Source organism: Mangifera indica, chromosome 8 (assembly GCF_011075055.1).
Source record: "Mangifera indica cultivar Alphonso chromosome 8, CATAS_Mindica_2.1, whole genome shotgun sequence".
NCBI classification, from domain to species: domain Eukaryota; kingdom Viridiplantae; phylum Streptophyta; class Magnoliopsida; order Sapindales; family Anacardiaceae; genus Mangifera; species Mangifera indica.
Genome location: NC_058144.1, coordinates 15,368,624 through 15,374,640, shown reverse-complemented (window position 1 = coordinate 15,374,640; position 6,017 = coordinate 15,368,624).

The following is a 6,017-nucleotide window of genomic DNA, read 5'->3' as shown; positions in this document are numbered from 1 at the left end:
CATAATATTTGAATTAAATGATATACGACTTTGTGTGGTGAAGCACACACCCATGTATGGAATTGTGCAAAAAGATTATTCCTTACTTAGTTTCCACACAAGCAGAGTTTGGAACCAGCTCTTCTTTTTTTCTTGGTTACCAAGAATCTTAACTTTCAGTAGGACTTTTCACTCTAGTGGTTAGATGACTCACCTTTCTCATGGATTATCTTTTTTCTGTTTCAATCGAATATGAGGCAAAATTAGGGTTTATGAATTTAATTTAGATTTATATTTCTTCTAGAAATCCTTCATCTAACATTTAGTCTTTAAATAAGACTTCTCTATATAACTTAACGTACAACCATACATCCCCTAACTTTGTTCGAGTGACATTTCAAATGGTCTATCCATGTGCCAACTAATGTATGGCATGCATTTGCCATGCATGGTTGTACCTTATGCCAAATCAAAATTCTAGTTTCAATTCCAGCCTTATTTCGATTTGAATATGTAAGCAAGTCTAAAAAAAGGATAAAAATGCCCTTGAAATATATTTGAGAGTGTTCTAATCTCAAAGTCAACCCTAAAGTACAACTAAACACAAACGATTAGTGGACATCGACTAAGTAACTCTTCAACCTGAAACTAAATGTTCAGTGTAACCCAATCTAAGGCCTAAACGTTTAGTTAAGTGAGTACACATCTTCAATTCTATAGTTCATAAAGAAGAAAGTTATTTGGTGGTTATAGTTATATCAAAAGAGGAACCCAACGATATTCAATGGTATAATGCCTTTGTAAAGGTCATCTACCAAGATTTCATTCATTTAGGAATAACTCCCTCTTATTTAAATTCAAATCATATATTAAGGTCCTAAATTAAAATAATTTCAAATTTATTTTCTCTCTTAAAAAATTAAACATAAAAAGGAAGCAAATAGAAGAAATATAAGGGGTAAAAAGAGATAACACTTCATATTGTAAGGAATTTGTGGCCTTCGAGTAGTAGAACAATAATTGAAAATTTTAATAATAAACAATCATATCATAGACATGTTATTTACACTCATAGGGTGTTTATTGAATATACTTGTGTAGACGACTCCTTTGAATTTTATTGATGACAATAAGGTATGAAATTGCTCCTAGAACCAATTGAAGGCCTGAACCCCAGTATCCATATAAAGCATGAACTGGAACAGAGGCTAAAACCATACTCAAAGTCTGCTAGAACTTGAGGATGATTTATATGATTTGCATGAAACTCATGGTAAGGTGAGAAAATCATGCAATAGGCAACTAAGGTTTTTCCTTTGTTTTAAGCACACAAAGTGTGTGCTCTTTTCTTCCTTGAGAATTTTACACTATATGCACTTGAAAAGGTGCTCTTTTCTTCCTTGAGAAAATCATGCAATAGGCCCTACTTATGAATTTCACTTGAAATTCACAAGTATATATATTATTATATATATGTTTTAAATTTTATTTATTTTATTATTAAACTTCTTGTCCACATGGAATTATGAATTGAGCTTGGATTTATCCAAATAAATCCAATCCAACTTTATACTTTCTCACATATAACCTTAGCCACTCAAGCTTATTTCGCTTTAGTCCTTAAGTATTATAAAATATACTTGTGCATCTAAAGACTTTTCTAAGACTCCAAAACTTCAATCTGAAATGCAATCGGATTCAACTTAAAAAAATCCTATGCCTCTAGAGTTCAATCAATACATTTTGTGTGTGACCTATAGACTCTCTGCTAAGTCAATAATGATAAAATTTGTGTAAGGCTTTCAACCTAGTATCCATCCGAACATAAAGCAAAATTGGTCTCAAGCAAGATATCATGGCCACCCGACTAGTAGAGGTTCAACATATGACTTTTTAACCTACCACTGATACAATTACTGTACAATTTAATCATTTTATTATAGATATCTCATCAAAGCTAAGGTACAAATAAAATGTCTCCCTTAAGACTCCTCAAAATACATATATTGATTTTTGTCAATAAATGAACAATATTGAATTAAGAATCAACTCAGTTCTATTGTGGTCACAGATTTAATTGGTTATTAACATTTGTCAATAGGCTCTAACTAAGATATCAACTTCTGTGCTCAAGAGTAATGAATATTTTATTAATCCACTATACTCTTTATATAGATCATGATATGACTAATCACCACCTTTCTAATAATCCTTAAATCAAACTAAGTTAGGTTGGTGTCAAATCAAACCAAGCCAATCCTTGTATAAGACAGTCTGGTAACCTCAAGTCTAAGGATTATATGTATCTTCGTTCACTAAGAGGATATGTTTTATAGACATTAGAGCAACCATCCATATAGAATCCTATTGGTCAATCAGTCTGGTGAATACATCTATAATGTGCACTAATTTGTTACGCCAAGTCATCAGCAAACAACTTTAACATAAGAAAACTGTCATCATTTATCAATAATATCATTCAACACTATGATAACTCTATAACTGTTACATATGCCCATGGTCATAGTGATATTAGAGTTACAAATGTTTTAAGAACATCTATCTATTATGCAATTAGAATTCTAACGATCAGATGCCATGTATCGATCCCCTCGTCATGATTAAACTATTATTAAAACATTTGTCTAAGAATATATTAATATGTATAACAGACAAAGATAGCCATAGGAAATTACAAATATGACCATTATTAATGAACTTGTATCATTATGAGATTGGCTCTATGACACCAACTCTAACAATATAAAATGCAATATATAATATCATTGATTATTCTTATACTATACACAAAGTGATAACCCCATGGATGTAGCTATTTCAATCATTAGCCAAACAAAGTAAAAATTCACTTGGTTTGTCTTTTCTTTTAATTATCTCAATCTATTCTCTCATACACTTGTAGCAGACTGTAACACCCCCCTTCAGAAACACTACCCTCTAGAGAAAAGCATTACCATAATTGGTCATAAGAGCTTCAATTTAAATGAATAGATATAATAAAACAAAATCTAATGAAGTAAAACTTACTGAAGAAAAGATGAAATAGCTCTTTGTAAAAATAATGTGGAAAACATGCAAAGGATGTCATGATTACTATATATATAAAACAAGATATTTACAAACAGTTTTTTAACAATCCAATCCATGTTTCCTTGAAAACATAAATACATGAAACATAAAAATGACATAAATATCATTGCTACTCACGTTTATCATGACCTTGTATCACATCAATCACTCAATTCTTTCTCCTACAAGACAAACAAAATAGGACATGGTAGGTGATAAACACTTAATAAGTAGGAATACGGAATAAACTTTACTAAATTCCTATTTTTCCCTCAAACTTAGTTCACACTATACTGGTCATAAGGAGTAATTATTTACCCTATCTGGATGGCATGAACTCTTACTTGACTATCTAAATCTCAAGATCTAATGGGTCCTTTAAAACTGCCTTACCACGAGTCCTCATATAACATAGCCATTAATCCCTCAGGATTTTATTTATACTTGGCACATTACAAGCGAAAGCCCACTTACTTTCAACTAAACTGTAACTATCTTACCAATCAGACTGAGTTAAAATAAGGATTTTACACCTTGGCCTCATAAGTATCGTAATTATATAGTCCAGTCCTTATACCACTATTGGACTATGGTTTATCTTAAGCCTACTATGACTTTTCACACCTTACTATGGGTGATTAGGTTATACTATGAACCAATTATCTAACTATGGGCGATGCCAAAAGTATCTCTCAAATGCCCCCTTGTAATAACCCTTAAGTCATACTGCTAATTATGGTATGGTCATACTATACATGCACGATAACCCGAGCTACCTAACTATGAGCATGTAACCCTTTTACCTTTGATGTTCTACATCTTAGACATTTGAGGTAGTATCCAATTTTATAAACCCATTATTATAGCATTAGAGTTCTCAAGATTCATGACTTAACTCATTATTTTGAATATTGCATTGCCCACAATTGTTCATATTTGACAACCAATCATTCATTACTTAGGGGTGATGAATAAGCATGCATGGTCTAGTGAACGTACATTCATCTCTCCTTCAATTAACGACCATTCTAATTCTCCATAGTCGTTCATAAGTCCTAAGGGTTACTCTAGTCATTCTACGTTATGCACAGTTGTTCATGTTTGTCAAATAGTCATTTGTGACAAAGATGAATGATGAGCAGTGCGTATGCATGTTTGTCAAACCTCATTCAAAAAATTACAAAACATGAATGAGTGTTCACTATCGCACGAATAAGCATTCCCAACGTGGAAAAATTTCATTCCAAGCATGGACAGCCATCCGTCTTAAATTAATGACTATTCATTATGTTAAAAACCTAGAAGGATAAAACTCAAACCCTAATCACACCTTTAAGTATTCACAACACACATACCATTAACCTCATCAAATCACCACCAAAATCATTTGAAGAACTTAATAAATGTACATGTGGCTTGTTGCAATTGCTGCAATGAAAAAGGTTAATCACAAAATCATAATCATACATATATTATCCACACTATCTAACCATAACTCATCATCATATGTCAAAATTAATGTGAGAATGAAAAAGCATCACCCTAAGTAACACAAAACATCATATAAACAGGCATACAAACTTTCTAGATAAGCAAAGAAACAATTCCTACTTGATCAACTAGGAGAAAATTGATTGCATGTCTCTCTCTACCATTTTCTCTAAATAACACTCAATGAAAAATGTCACCTATGGCCAGAAATTGCAAAGTCAATCTCTCGCTCTTTCAAGCGCTCCCTTAAATTGGATGAGATTGTGTTCGTGCATTTTGGTGTAAATCCTTAATATCATGGTAACGCGTTGTATTTAAACATAATTTCTGTAACTGAATGAACAAGCATTCATCTTATGAAATGGTCATTCATTATGTTTAAATTTGTGGATGTGGCTCTAATCCGTCTTACTGATGTGGAAGTTTATGAACGATCATCTATAGGCTCATGGATGGTTGTTGACAGACTAAAATTAAATATTCTTATTTAATTTTCGCTTATTTTGGTCCAGAGTCAACATAGGTCAACTTAGAACACATAAAATCACTATCTTACCCTTATTCTTACTTGTGGGTGTCACACAAACTTACTCGAGTCTTCTCATATTTTAATCACTGCTAGTCCAAACTCATCTTGTGTAAGGTTTCGGTTGCATGTATCGGTTGGTGATGAGAAATCTCATCAATATCAAATAATTTCTCTTCTCTTGGATATGTTAACTCTAGGTGGCCATGGTCACCGGGTAATCTTCTGAGATCCGCACAAAGCTCTTGTCAGGTCTTGATAAGTGTTAAAATCAGTTTTAAAGGAGCTATGGGCAGCATATTTAGTCATGTAAATTCAATTTATGGGCAGTATATTTAGGTGGCCATTTACACTTATGGTGAAGATAAAGTCGGGTGATGGGTCCAGGTTGAGATTTGATAAAGAGTGGGTGGGCATCATTACGTTGGAATATCTTCTTGTGGCTGTAAGATTAGGTAAATTGTCTCAGCCCCGTAGGTACAACTATATTGAAGAGGCATAATTATTTGTTTTGTTATGTAATTGTAAGGGTTGGACAATAGTATATGTTGAGCAAACTGACGAAAAGATTAGATTGCTCAGCAATTGGCGGACAACTGGGACCGCCATCAATTTGTTCTTGTGAACACTTTGCCTGTATCACGCTTCCATCGATTGCTATTATATTATGTATGTCCTATTTTACTTTTCACCAATTTTGATGTTCCTCGCTCTGTAGCATCACCCTTTCATTTTGATCCAAATGACCGCGCATGTGGGGCTTGGTCCGAACTGCTAGGAATTAGATAACATTAAAACATAATCTCTCTTTCTTTCATTAATTATTTGTTTTATGGATGTGGATCAAAGGGTTTAAGGATAGATTCAAATTAAGTTAAATTAAATTTAAATAAGAATTAATTTGAATTCAATTTAAATATAAAATAATTAA